The sequence below is a fragment of the Myotis myotis genome, unplaced genomic scaffold (assembly GCF_014108235.1).
Source record: "Myotis myotis isolate mMyoMyo1 unplaced genomic scaffold, mMyoMyo1.p scaffold_m19_p_2, whole genome shotgun sequence".
Taxonomy (NCBI): domain Eukaryota; kingdom Metazoa; phylum Chordata; class Mammalia; order Chiroptera; family Vespertilionidae; genus Myotis; species Myotis myotis.
In genome coordinates this window covers 171771167-171785912 of record NW_023416324.1, presented here as the reverse complement: position 1 = coordinate 171785912, position 14746 = coordinate 171771167, and the positions used below count along the sequence as shown (strand labels likewise).

The window sequence follows — 14746 nt, the reverse complement described above, 5'->3', positions numbered from 1 at the left end:
ATGATTTCTAAGAGGGAATGACTACAGGACAAGAATGGAAATTGAGTATGAGTCCTCATCTGGGATCGATCAGAGTACAGAACACTCCCCCAAAGAGGTTAATCGTGTTGCCTGTGCCACCTGGTGATCAAAGTCAAGGTCACCTTAAGGAGCAGAGAAAGGTGAAAGGTGCACCTTGATGCAAGGGCTGTTAGCTCTCTCTCTAGTAGTGTTGACTACTCTTGGTCTTATCACAGACATGAATTATTCACATCTCCTCCTTATTAGGAGCTCAGAATTGATGACAGTTTGGCCTGAAATTCTCAAAGACTTGGATTAAATTTGAGGCCCTGCCAGTTCCTAATATAACTCTGGGACATCAGGAGGCAGCAAGCTCCCTGGATTGTGGAAGAGTCTGTGTTAAGTGGGGATTGAATGCTTAGACCATGTGTTGATTTATCACCCATGGTGACTGGACTGGCATTGCCCCCTCTCCTTCCAGTAAAGTCCTGGCCTCCCTCCCTTTCTGGTGAAGGCCAACCTCCTTTGAACTTTTATATTCTGCAAGGTGTATATTAATGTTTATTGGTCCTGACTAATTAAATCAGGATCTACCAAGGGCAATGTTTGGCATCCTACATTTTTAAAATGCTTTCTAGATGATGCTAATACCAAGGTAAGATAGAGAAGTGGTGTGTGTTCTAAGTGACACTGACATTTATGGCTATAGGACTAGGAGTAGGATGCACCTCTGAGGACAGCTTGATCAAACTTTTTCCCTTCTACATTCTCCCCGCTTTTCTCTTTGTATAGAGGCCCAATTTGCCTTGGGCTGGTCCTAGGAAAGAGATAAATTTGCTAAGGTGAGAGAGATAAATAGTTGTCACCTTGGTGATTTTAAGAGGAGCTCACTTCTATGATTCTGTTGAGAAACTCTGGCCCTGACTTCCTGATGGAAGGGTGGAATAAACAGCCCCTGGCATCATTTTCAGCCCAGGAGTTCCTGAAGGAAATTATTTTGAAGACAATATTAGCAGACATCATTGTTCTCCTGAAAGAAAATTAAAATGGGATTGAAGAGAGAGATGTTTGTCATCAGACCCTTGTTATCAGGATTTAAGAGAAAATTTTTAATTTTGGGTCTTTCCATAGAACTCTTTCCCTCCAGTGTTGTTTGCATTTGTTCCTCCTTTGCTCTTCAGCTTTTGAGAACTCTGGGCAACCTAATTTCCCTACCCAGCTATAACAGTGCTCCTGTTCTGCCCTAGGGGTGGGGTATCTTTCTGATGTAACTGCTGCTGTGTATTCAACTGTTTGCTGCATGCTGAGATCATGAGCAGATAAAATTCTGATTTTACATGGCTGCTGCTCTGATTTTAAGCCAGAATGGGAGCGAAATTCTTCCAGATAAGCTTAAAATATCTCAATTCTACCCAGTTGGGGGCAGTTGGAAATAGTTTCATAAGCACTTCTCAGTGCATAGCCTACCAGTTGTATGTGATTTTTAGGAGGCCAGTTGGGATCAGAAAGTTATGGTTATATTGGGGTAAGCTTCAGGCCATACAAACCAGAATTCCTTTCCTGGTTAAGGCCGGCCTCCTGTGACCCACCAGACACTTCCAGTTTTTCAAAAAGCCAGATGGGAGAAGCACATTTATCCCCACAAATCTGCACAGGCTGAGGAAATTATCAAGTTTCTTTATATCATGGTGGACTTTTATCAACTGACTAGGATGACAATGACAATCTGATGCTAGTCAGAAGCTCTTATTGGCAGCAATATCCTTGTTCATTTGATAACAAATAAGAACTCAAATTCTTAATTAAATTTGGCTGACGACATCTTTCAAAACCCGGGTATTATAGTAGGGGAAACAAATACAAAAGGTACTTGATGTGGCTGAATTAAGGGAAGCATCTGTTTTTTTACTGTGCTAGTGAAATGTTGGGATGACCAGAGAACTGTGTGGGTGATAAAAAAATCTATAGCTGAGAATTTTCTGAAGATATTCTTAGACCAGTAGAAACAAATATTTAAGAAGTCCCTTCTAAGTGGCAGTATTAATTAGAGTAAAGCCAGCTGCCATAGCAAATAGTCTCACTTCTTCATCACCTAAGCCCAGAAGTGACACATTATTTTTGTTCACATTTCATTGGTGATAACTAATCATATTGTCCACCAGATACAGGATGTGTGTAAACGTAACCCTGGGTGGGTTGCCACTTTCAGCCACAACTCTACATGGCATCTGCATAAAAAGAGCACATTTTTGGTGAGGCAGCCAGCCATCCCTAAAATCCGGAAATAGGAAGAGATATTATTACACAGTTAACTGGCATCTTAGGTGACACAAATTAAGAGTTCATGATCTTCAAGAAAGTTCATGATCATTTTGGGGGTTTCTGGAATCCAGGACACATAAACCATTTCTCCGAGGCACATGGTTAGCTGAGATAGTCTCAGGGGACTATAATGTGTCAAGGTCTTTAGGGACAGAAACTTTGGATCCTAAGGTATAGATGAGAATGAGGTTTGCACACTGAGAGGTTAAGAAGATGGGGATCAGGGCAGAGTAAAGAGGAGTCACCAAAAGGTCCAAGATGGTGCCTGGCAACTATAGTTGACCTGTTCAAGCAGATAGGCTCTCAGGAGACCTTAGAAGGGCTCTGAGTAGAGGGTCATATGTTGGATAGCATGAGCAGCTTGCAAGTTAGAATAATTCGGCTCACTCTCTAGTTAGACCATTTTCAATGACATACTGAGCAAATGGCTTAAATTCTTGGAGCCTTGGAGTTTTATGGTTTATAAAAGAGAATTGTTAATACCCTACCCCATAGGGTGGTGGTAAGGATTCAATTTGATAACATATATAAAATGCCAGCGCCCAGTAAGAGCTCAGTAAATGGGCTCATGGGCCCTTTTCACCTAGATTGTTATAATAGCTTCATGAAAGGTCCATTTACCCCCTCTAAGTTCCCTCAACCTTCTGCACACCACAGCTGGTTCTCAATGCAGCAGCCAGAATGATCCCTTTCAAACATACGTAGGCCAAGTCTTAGAGACCTTATACCAGCCTAAGGCCCTACATGACCTTGTTCCTAATACTTCCCTGACCTCATCTCAGCCTACCCTTCTCCTTGCCCACCCTGTTCCAGGCCTTCATGATGTCCTTGAAATAGGCTAGGCATAGTCTAGGGATTTTGCTGTTCCCTCCACCTATAACCCTATTCCTTCAGAAATCTGCATGACCCCTCTTTTACGTCTCTTCAATCTTTGCTCAAATACCTTCTCCATCTTACCTGGTTTAATTTTCTGCAGAGCAATTATACCACTACATACATATTTATTTACCTCCTCACGCGAAGGCAAATTCTGGCTGCTTTCTGCACTGCTGTCTCTAATGTGGTCTCCAATTTGGATCATAGTAGACAATAAGCATTTGCTAAATGAATGAACTTATTTATGAGTATTGGTGTTTGTTGTTTTTATAGGGACCACTGCAAAGTGGAGGAGCTCAGGCTTCTCTGTGCATTTTCCCCCACTCTAACTCCCTTAGACAACCAGGACTTAGATCCTCTTAGGTATAAAAAAATTGAGAGAACCAATGAACCTGAAACCGCTGAATTTTAACAAGTCTTGAAATCTAACACTCAGCTTAGAGGAAACAGAGCAAAGAGGAGTAAGTTAATACTATGAGGATTTCATCAGCCAGATTCAGTGTAAATGACTTAGTTTCTTCAACAAACATATGTTATGAAAAAGAAAATTAAGGGAGTGGGGAACTGTTATAAATTAAGAGAGCGTTAAGAGTGGCATATCATGCAAACAAAATGTGTCCACCTTGTTTGAATCATCATTCAAGGAATTTGATGTAAAAGACATTTTAATAGAATTGGTAACAATTTAAAAGTGAATTGGGTGAAGAGGTTCAATAAAAAGAGGAAAAAAGGAAAGTGAATTGGATATTAGGTGCTAATGCATTGTGGATGTGTGTGTGTGCGTGCGCGCGCGTGGGTATGTACTAATCTTTGGAGCTGTGTTATGAAAACAGGGAGTCTCATGATGTTATTCCCTATACCTTTAAAAATATTTAAAAAAATTAACCTGGCCGGTGTGGCTCAGTGGTTGAGCTTCGACCTATGAACCAGGAGGTCATGGTTCAATTCTGATCAGGACAAATGCCCCGGTTGTGGGCTCAATCCCCAGTAGGCGGTGGGAAGGAGGCAGCTGATAAATGATTCTCTCTCATTGATGCTTCTGTCTCTCTCTCTTCCTCTCCCTTCCTCTCTGAAATCAATAGAAATATACTTAAAAAATTTATTATTGAATTTATTGGGGGGACATTGGTTAATAAAATTATATAGATTTCAGGTGTACAATTCTATAATACATTATCTGTATATTGTATTGTGGATGCACCACCTCAAGTCAAGTTTCCATCAGCATTTACCCCTGCTTTTCCCTCTCTATCCACCCCCACCCCTCTTCTCTTCTGGTAATCACCATGCTATTATCTGTGTCTATGAGTTTTTATTTGTTTGTTTGTTTGTTTTGTTTATTCCCTTCACCTTTTCCACCAAGCCCCACAACTCTCCTCCCCTCTGACAACTGTTACATCTTTTCTCTATCTATGTATTGTTTGTTGTTGTTAGTTTATTTTGTTCATTAGATTCCACAGATGAGTGAAGTCCAAAGGTACTTGAATTTCTCTGGCTGGCTTATTTCACTTGACATAATACTCTCCAGGTCCACTAATGCTGTCCCACAGTATAAGATTTCCTTCTTCTTTATAGTTGAGTAGTAATCTTTTGTGTAAAAGTACCACAGCCTTTTTGACCCATCCCTATACCTTTTTGTATGTGTAAAAACTTCTGTAATACTAACTGAATTCTTTTTTAAGGATGAGGAGGTGAAAGAGTTCCTCTTACCGAGAAGGAGGGAGGTCTATTTTCTTTTCTCTGTTGGGTGTGCTCTGGTATGAAGGAAAGACGAGTGGCTGGGTCTTTGTATGTATGTGTGTGCAGTATTTATTCAACCCTCCTGTTTGCTTCTTCCTCCCCAGCGTACCCTTGACTGAGGAGTGGAGTGCAGAGTGGTCTCTAGTGTGGTAAGATTGGGCAGATGCCTGCTGGGGCTGGGGGTGGGCAGCATACAGAAAGGGAGCTGATGGGCTGTGAATTGCCTCCTTTCCCCAGGCACCTGCCAAATAGAAAGGCACATATTTCTATAAATATGCACCCATTGAAGGCACAGGTTGAAGACTAGCAAATGGCCTGTAATTTCCCTCTGCAGTGGCTCTCTTAATCCTAAATTTGGAGCTCTCCTTAGCCATTCAAAGTGGCTGATTCTGGTCAGAAACCACGGAGTAGCTGCCCTATCCTTAGTAGGAACTCAACACCCTCTACAAAGTCCTGTTCTCTATGTTTTAGCAAATCTCAGGGAAGTGTACTCAGGCATGTCTGAGGACTTCATAATCTTCCCCATCAGTGCCTGCCTGGCTGGGAAAAGATCTAATCTCTACTCAGAGACCCTTTTTGCTGCCTGGGTCTGGAACAGCTGGGACAAGCAGGAATGAAAGCCCCTTTATCTTCAGGGCTTTGATCTAGGCAGGATTTCCCCCTCCCCACAGTTAGCCAGGCAGCTGGGCTTATCCTCAGGTAAATACTAGCAAACACAGCAAGGCAGGCACTTTGTAACTCTCTCGTGGCTTCCTTTCACTTGCTTCTCAGATTTGCCAACTACAAAGCAATAAAGTCCATCATTAAATTGTCACCACAACCCTGCAGAAGCATATTTTAAAGCATTATCAGTACTGTACAGATGAAGACACAGGTTTTACAGAAGTTGACAAACATAGAACTGACAGGTAGAAAAGACAGGATATGAACTTGGGCTTGGAGATGCCTGAACTTGTTCACCAAAGCCAAGGTTCTCCCACCTATCGGTGGCGAAGAACTGGCTTTTCTTTCCCCACTTTCTCACACATCAATAGAATAATGAAATGATAAAAAGAACAAGCCATATTTTAAAAATTATTATTAAAATAATAACAGCAGGCATAAGATTACTCTTTCAAATTTCTATAGAAGTTGATTATACTGAATTTTTGTACTTTTCTCATCCTGGATCTTGATAAAGCTTTCTCAGACTAGCACTTTTGAGTAATATTCTAAGCTACCTGTTTCTCAGAGCATGGTGTATAGTTGGGATCACTTGCTTCAGAATCACCCCGGGGTGTTTGCTAAATGCAGATTTCTGAACTCCATCTCCAAGGACTTGGATCAGAATGGTTGAGGTAGAATTCAGGAATCTGCATTTAATAAGTCATTTTAATCATTCTGATGTGCTCTAAGTCTGATCCTCATTGTTCTCTGGGCTGCTGCCACCCTTCTCAGATCATGGATGACAGTGAATTATGGAATGAGTACAGTGTTTTATTCTATGCCCCCACCTTCACGCTACTGGTTTTTTTTAAAAAATTAAGAACTTCCTTTCTAAGAAAACCTGCTTTCTGAACTCATTTTAGTGCACATCTCCAAAAGCGTACTGAGTGCAGACTACAGGCTGGGTGCTCACAATTAGTAGAACCAGTACAGATGGAACAAAGTAGAGAATGTAGAGGCACTTCCCTGTGTAGAGGTGGAGGAACAAGCAACAGACCACTGAGAAAGGGTGACTAGTCAGTTGGAGAAAAACCAGGAGATAGTAGGTTTTGGAAACTAGGAGGAGGAAGTGACCAACCAAATAAAATACTGTTGAATCAGATGAAGACTGAGAGTGTGGAGGCCGTGGAGGTCTTTGGTGTTATAGACAAGAGTAGTTTCACAGGCAAGGGGAGGCCTGAAGTGAGGGTTCAAGTGAGAATGGGAGGAGGGAAATGGAAATAGTGACTAGAAACAGCTCTTTTACTGTAAAGGAGAGAGAAAGGGCAGGAGCTGGTCAAGAGGTTTTGCAGGAGGAATGGAGAAATGGACTGTATTAAAAACTCATGCAGTGGCTAATTATGCGACTTTTATAAAGTCACATATCTTTTTTAGTTAATTCCTTCAGTGAAACAAACAATTATCTACCATAACTTTTTTTCTTCAAGCTCTTTCAAGCTCTCCCCTCTCCCAAAAAAACTTGTCTAAGAAGAGTCTGTACATTACTCTTCCTTTTTACATAGCTTAATTGGAAAACATTTTTTTTAAATGACATATTTCTTTTAGCTTTATCTATTTTTTGGTTGAAGTACTTGAAAATAGATTTAACCTCTAACTGCTTCACATGTATAGGGTTTTTTAAAAACATAACTATAAATATAATAATTATATATCTAAAAAATTAGCAAAGTGATTTCATAATATCATATACTATCAAATCTATATCCAAATATTGCTATTTTTCCCAGGGGGTTTTGTTCAACTAGAAATTCAAGCAAGGTCTACATATTGCATATGATTGTTGTATCTCTCAAGCCATTTGTTTGTCATGTGCATTGACTTGTTGTCCTGTAGAATGTCCTGCTTTCAGGATTTGTCTGAAAACCTCTTTATGGTATCATTTAATTTGCTCTTTTTCTGCTATATTTCCTGAAAACTGGAATTGATTATAAAGGCTTGATCTATATACTTAGTCTACATTTTGGTTAAGAATTTTTCACAGAAAGTGCTGTGTATTTCCTATTGTCTCATTTCTGAAAGCACACACTGTCTTAGGTGTCCTACTATCAGGTGGTGGCTGCCTCTGTCAAGAGAGTTTCTTTTTTTTTCCAAGATAGGAAAGATAATAGCATGTCTATATGCTGATGGACATGATCTTTTAGAGAGGGATACCTATTGATGCAGAAGAAAAAAGGAAAATTTTCAACAAGAATGTCCTTAAGTAGATAAGAGTACATAGAACATAGTGGACAAATGTTGGATATTATAAGTGTTGCATGCATCTAATTCAGCCCTAGGAACAAAAGGAACATTTGGGCATAAATACAGGTAGGGTGGGTAGCTGAGTACAAAGGCATGTGTATGAAAGTTCTATTCTGGTAGCTTCCTTTTCCTCCACGAATAAGGGGAAGGTGAGGAAGAGGAGAGCTTTCATGGTGTGTGTGTGTGTGTGTGGGTCAGATAGTCCCCTAGGAGAGTGGTAGATGAATTGACTGAAAAAGTAGCACATGATTGCTGGGAAGCATTAAGTAGCTACTTGTAGTTAGTAACTGTGAACTTGAAGTGAAATCAGTAAACATCACAGTGTGATTTTCTCTAGCCATGTTCAGATACATGTTTGCAGGTGTGAAGTGGGACAGAGAGTTGGATTTAACCAGGATTGGGGTTTATCCAACCATGTATGATGAGAAAGCTCAATTTAACAACTGACTATGAAATTTAAGCTGGGTGGGAAGAGAAGGGAGGATATAAAGGAAGTAAGAGGCGTGAGAAGGTGGTAGGATCAACTACATTCCATTGTTGGAGTTGGGTATTAATTGGACTCAGCTGCAAAGACAGGAGTGGTGATTACAGAGGGTATGCCTGAAATCAAGACTACAGAGGGAGTATATTCTTTGTAAATGACAATATCAGAGATATGACCTTGGGACTGAGGTGGCTCAGGTCACAGTCATTGGAGTAGAGGAGGTCAAAGAACTGAGAGACCAGGGGACTAGAATAATTCTGCAGGTGGATGTTGATATCACCACAAATTCCAACAGAAATAGGGTTGGAGAGAATTATAGTGATTCAGGACCTAAAATATTCAAGGACCTGAGTAGAGAAGAGCCTGGCTAGACACACGAGACCAGAGATAAATATTAAGGAGTTCTCAAACCTGCAAACAGATAAATGTCATGTAGTCTGATGAAAGCTAGACACAACAGTAGGGTTGTGTCAATCTCTGTGGGGCCAAGAAAGGCTTCAGAGTCCAGGTAACACTTTAGCTGTTGTGGGAGGGTCTGTGGGTGTGCCCCCATTTGAACAAGGTAGGAAAGGACATTTTATTCAAAGGGAACATTACGTGCAGGGCTACAAAGGCATGAAACAGCATGGACATGTGGAGTGCCACAATTAAGTTACTCTGGGCAAATTACTCATCTTCCCTGCCTCAGTTTCCCATTCATAAAATGGGAATAGTAATAGTATCCACAGAGTAGGTGATGGTAAAAAGTGATGTGTATATTTGTCACAGGCCCTGTTGTACAATCTTTTGGGTGTATTCTTACTTGATTATTTTTAAAAAATCCTTTGAGATAGGCTCTATTTTCATTAGTTCTGTTTTACAGATAAAGAAGTTGAGTGTTAGGTGGTTGAGTAACTTGCCCAAGGTCATGTAACTAGTGAGAGGCAAGAGTTTGGACTCTTGGTCAGATCAGTCTAATTGTATGGCTCTTACTCAACCCCTAAGCTATAGTTAGTGCTTAGCACTTGGTAGCTATTATTATCATGGTTTCTAAAGTTTCTCACCCCATGAGTTGAGGATTCTGTTATCACTTCTGCAGCTGGTTGAAGATCACCCCTCCTATCTCATGAGCAGCAGTGACTATTTTTGGAAGGCCCTCATTACCTACAATAGATTTAGATTGACAGTTGCACTACTTTTGTTTCAACTGGTTGATTTTTGGAAATCAGGAGTGGGGAGTGATTCTTATCTTCTCAGAGGGCAAGTTGTTCCAAGCAGATGCAGTTGATGTGAGGGAGGAAGATCTGGGTTTTCTGTACTCCTCTGATGTCTGCGCACTGAACCCAGACAAAAGTCTCATGCCCCAGTAGCTCACACCTTGAGGGGATGGCAGCGAACCAGTATTCATTGGCATTATCCAAAGGGCAGGTGACTGCCCCAGTGTTCCCTGGGAGGTTGCTGAGAAAGAATATTTTCCATTAGTGATGCCTGAGAAAACAGAACTCTTAAGAGCTGGCAACTCTCCCTCCCTTTTTCCCTCCCTCCATTCATTCACTCACTCACTCACTCACTCACTCAACAAATTGTTATTAAATGCCTACTATGTGCCAAACACTCATTTGGGCACTGAAGATAGTAGTAGAGAAAGCTGATGAAGTTTCTGCTTATGGAATTTACATTTTTTTGTAGGAGGAGACAAAGGTAACCAAATAATAATGTGAATACATGCATCATTACAAACTCTCATGCCACCAAGGAAATTTACATGACATGAAAAGAAGGATAATGATCGGAAATATTTACTGATTCTTCCAGGAGGCTGCCAGGGAGTCAGTTCTCTGAATTCATAAGGAAAAACCCTGAAATTTTTGACAAAGAACAGAATGGCTCCTCTAACTTTTGTCCTGTGAGCCTGCCTGCCTGTTTTCTGGTTATGAAAAGCTGAAATTCCCCCAGCTTGAATGGGAGGCTTCAAGGAAGGATTTCCTTCTACTTTATGGGATGAAGCCAGTTTGTGGCCACCACAGCTTCTGCTTAGTTCTGTTAATGCTGCATCTTCCAGCACAGGTTTCAAGGCCATTTCAATATTGTGTATCAAGTTGATGCACAAGGTTGAAGTGTATTTTCAATATTTTTACTTTAGTTTTACTTTAATTACTCAATAGTTTTACTTTAATTCCTCAAATAATATAATAAGAATAAAGGAAGTCAAACTGAAAGATGAGAATTTATCTCTTGTCAGTTTACTCATCAATAGTTTCCTGGTCTCAATCATGTACATTTTTTCTAGGTATTTGGATGTGCATAACTTATTCACAATGGTAACATTTTCTGTTTCATTTTCTTTGTTATAATATTTAAGCATTTTCTTTCTCATTGGTACTTAAATTCACACACAATTATACACACACACATACATATTCTATAACTAGAGGCCCAGTGCACGGATTTGTGCAAGGGTGGAGTCCCTCGGCTTGGCCAACGATTGGGGCTGATCAGGGCTGTCTCACCCAGTCCTAATAGGGGAGAGCACTGACCACCAGGGGGAAGCTCCTGCATTGAGCATCTTCCCCCTGGTGGTCAGTATGCATCATAGCAACTGGTCAACTGGTGGTTCGGTCGTTCAGTGGTTCTGTTGCATATATAAATATATATATATTAGAGCTCTGATGCATGAATTTCATGCAAGAGTAGGCCTTCCTTCCCTTGGCTGTTGGCACCAGCTTCCCTCTGGCACCCAGAACCCAGGGTTCCCTCGCAGCCTCCGGCTTCGTCTAGAAGGACAGAAGGACGTCCGGAAGGATGTCTGGTCTAATTAGCATATTACACTTTTATTATTGTAGATGGTGGATGTACCATCATTTAATTATTTTCCTATTGCTGGGAGCTTAGTTGCTAACCTTAGATTTTTCACCATTATAAATAATTTTGAAATTGAAAACTATTTTTTTACATGTGCATATCGCCTTATAAAATTCATTTTTTATCCCATTAATCCTCTTTCAGTCCCCACCACACTGAATTAGGAAGGAAATCATTTTACATGTGAAGAAACCAAAATGTATAATCTTTGTCTTTGAATTATTTATTCAGTTTTATTTCCTGGAAGTATGATAATAGTCACAAGCTCTTAATTCTATGGCCTGATTTCTTTCTAAAAAGGTTAAATTCATTTCTACTACTTCTTTGAAATATACCAATTTCATTACAGTCTGTCCAGAAATGAGTATTATTATCATTTTGAAAGTGGCTGGCTAATGTATATTCTGTATATGTTATATATTTTAATATTATAGTTGCCTCTTTAGGGTTAAGATTAATCATAATTTCATATGCTTGTTAATTGCATTTTCTATTTTGTGACTTGTCTGCCTGCTCATGTTGATTGCCTTTTTGAGAGGCTTTTACTGTATTAACCCTGTGCATACCTTGACTCTTGTTTCCCTTTTTATTACAATATTTCTCATTGCATATAAGTTTGGATTTTCATGCAACTGACTCTATTAGACTTTTCCTGTTATTTTTTTTACATTCCACCAGAAAGAAGAAAGAGCTGACAAGCATAGAATTGTTTTTAGCCTTTAAAAATTATATTTTATAATATTTTCCCCACTCTAAGAGTAATGCATCTACAGTTTAGAAATTTGAAATATGCAAAAAATGTGTAAAAAATGAAACAACATTATTCTACCATCCAGGTTTGTTTGTTTGGTTTTTTGTCCTTTTTCTTTCTCACATGCACATTTTAAAAAATGTATTTTTCTGTATTAGGATAGTCTATGATATACTGCTTGTGACCTATTTTTTTATATTAACACTAGAGGCCCATTTGCAGGAAGATTCCTGCAAGAATAGGGCTTCGCTCCTGTCTCTGCCCCTCCTACCCCGCCCTTCTCTGCCGCTTCTCTCCCGCCTGTCTCTGCCGCTTCTCTCCAGGCCGTCTCCGTTACCTCGGCTCCGTTACCTCAGCTCCGTTGCTTGGCTTCCTTCTACGGTATCTTCAGTCTTCGCTCCCAGCCTTTGTATGCAAATTAGCCACCATCTTTATTGGCGCTTAATTTGCATATCGCTCTGATTAGCCAATGGTGGGAGTAGTGAAGGTATGGTCAATTTGCATCTTTGTCTATTATTAGATAGGATTACATAATTAAACTTTCACATTTCACTAAATATTCTTGTTTTTAAAATATATTTTATTGATTTTTTACAGAGAGGAAGGGAGAGGGATAGAGAGTTAGAAACATCGATGAGAGAGAAACATCGATCAGCTGCCTCCTGCACACTCCCTACTGGGTATGTGCCCGCAACCAAGGTACATGCCCTTGACCGGAATCGAACCTGGAACCCTTGAGTCCGCGGGCCGACGCTCTATCCACTAAGCCAAACCAGTTAGGGCTTCACTAAATATTCTTTGATAATAAACAATTTAAACAATTTTTAAAAGTCTGTCTAGAGTCTATTTTGAGATGAACTAAATTCTCTCTCCCCCAAATTGCTATTTATACTAGTATATCCCTAAACCAATGACTAAACAATCTGTTCTTCTCCGATTTATCTGTGGTATCTGCTTTATTTTTCTAGCATGTTCTTATCAGTCTATTCCTAGGCTGTCTGTACTGTTCATTGACCTGGGGCACTGCACCTGTTATAGGCTCTTTTCTCTCTTTTTTCTGAGCCCTCAGGGCTTCCTGGATTGAGCCATAGCCTGGACCAGGGCCTCCAATGGAGACTAGCAGAAGTGCTTTCTATCTTGTTAATTTTTAACCCTGTCCCTGTTGGAAAACAGCTCTAACCCCCCCCCCCCAACCCTTTTTATTTGTATTTGCAGATGTTTGTTCATCATCCTGAGAAAAATGAGCCTTGGCCTCCAGACCTAATAAAGCACATATCCCTCCCATGAAGAATAGTGCTAAATCCTGAGGACCTGGAACTCCTGCAGCCCCCGGGGATTACCCAGAGCAGGTAAGAAACACCCAGGGGTGTGGGTTCCAGAAGGCAGCAAAAGGGAACATCTCTGAATAAAAAATGGTGTGGTAGAGCGTGCTGATAAGGGTGACAGGGTCTCAATGTTCAGCTATAGCTTTGCTGTTTCCTTCATGTGTTTGTTTTTGGTTGATTCAGTGAGTGGTGAGGATAGGTGGTTTGCCTCTTTCTATACTCTATAAACACAAGATTTGAAGTTATTCTGAAAATCTACCTTTTTTGAACCCCACTGTGTGCCTAGCCCTGCATTTGATGCCACGCGTGCAGTGATAGATAGACGGGCAGGCAGTGGAGCCTCAGTTTGGCTGGGATTTTCTTTCTGTTGGTTCAGTGTTGATTTGTTCTCTGTAGGTGATAACATAAGTTGTCATTGTATTCTTCTAGAAGTCTGATGGGAGTTGTAAGGATTCATTGATACAGTCCCATCTGTTCAATAATTCTTTTGAGTGCCCCTTTTTTCCTAGACACTGCTGGGCACTGGGTTTCAGTAATGAACCAGGAGGAGTTTCCCTCTGGCAGAGATCAGTGTGAAAAGCTGACACTGGATGCCAGAGAACAGAGCAAGAAAGGTGCTAAAAGGGAGGTGGGCTCCACAGGACGTTAGCAGAGGAAAGGTCATGCTGTCTGATGGCCAGACAAATGGACTAGGGGAAAGAGTGCAGTGGTATAAAGGCCTGGGAGCTTAATAGATTGGGAAATTCAGAGTTTGGTGTATTTTCCCAAAGAATTTGGGAAGAAAACATTTCCTGCCTTCTTCCTTTAGTTTGGGCTGCTTAGATTAAACCACTTCAGTCCCTATCTCTTTAGAGCACCTTGAGAGATGAGAAGGTCTTGAACCTCAAAGTGCCTATGACGAGAAGCTCCAACAGCTGGTGGACTTGGGGTCTCAACAGAGGGTGTTGTTCAAGAGGGTTGGGAGGTATCTGATGAATTTCTTGAGGTGATGAGGGGGCACAGATCCTAAAGGCTGAGGCTGTCTTAAAGTTGCAGATCTGTGTTGTGCCTGGCTGTGTGGCTGAATGCCTCTTTCTTGGGAAACTCAACTTTGGAGAGTAGGTGCTGGTGGAAAGCTGAACACCAGCCCTTTCTGACTCTCTGGTCTCCAGACAGTGAATCAGGGCCCGCCTCCCTACTTTCTGTTTCATTTCACTCATCCACAGAAAAGTTAACTTCTAATTACACTATTTCCAAATCACTCATGCCACATTGAAAATTATTTACATTTAAAAAAAATCTCAGTTTCTTCAGCTGTAAATAGTACTAATAAAAATTTCCCTTCTTATCTCACAGGGCTATACTAGGTCTCATAAGTACAACTACTGTGAAAGGGCTGCCTGAGTGGTAAACTGTGCACACAGGTAATGACTGCTGAGGTGCTGATGGTAAGGGTGGTTTCCTGTGATTGTCTGGCAGATT

General features: G+C 40.7%; 1 protein-coding gene across 8 annotated transcripts in view; it reads left to right on the top strand.

The window, feature by feature from the left end:
• The window catches only part of ST6GAL1 (ST6 beta-galactoside alpha-2,6-sialyltransferase 1), a 131755-nt gene that overhangs the window by 82901 nt on the left and 34108 nt on the right, over positions 1-14746 (top strand). For 7 of the 8 annotated variants that reach the window (XM_036348642.1, XM_036348638.1, XM_036348643.1 and 4 more), the window contains one exon: positions 13176-13309. The gene's annotated coding sequence lies outside the window, so the exon portion shown is untranslated. Of the gene's footprint in view, positions 1-13175; positions 13310-14620; positions 14689-14746 lie in introns of all 8 variants that reach the window. The other variant, XM_036348645.1, reaches the window with a different exon arrangement.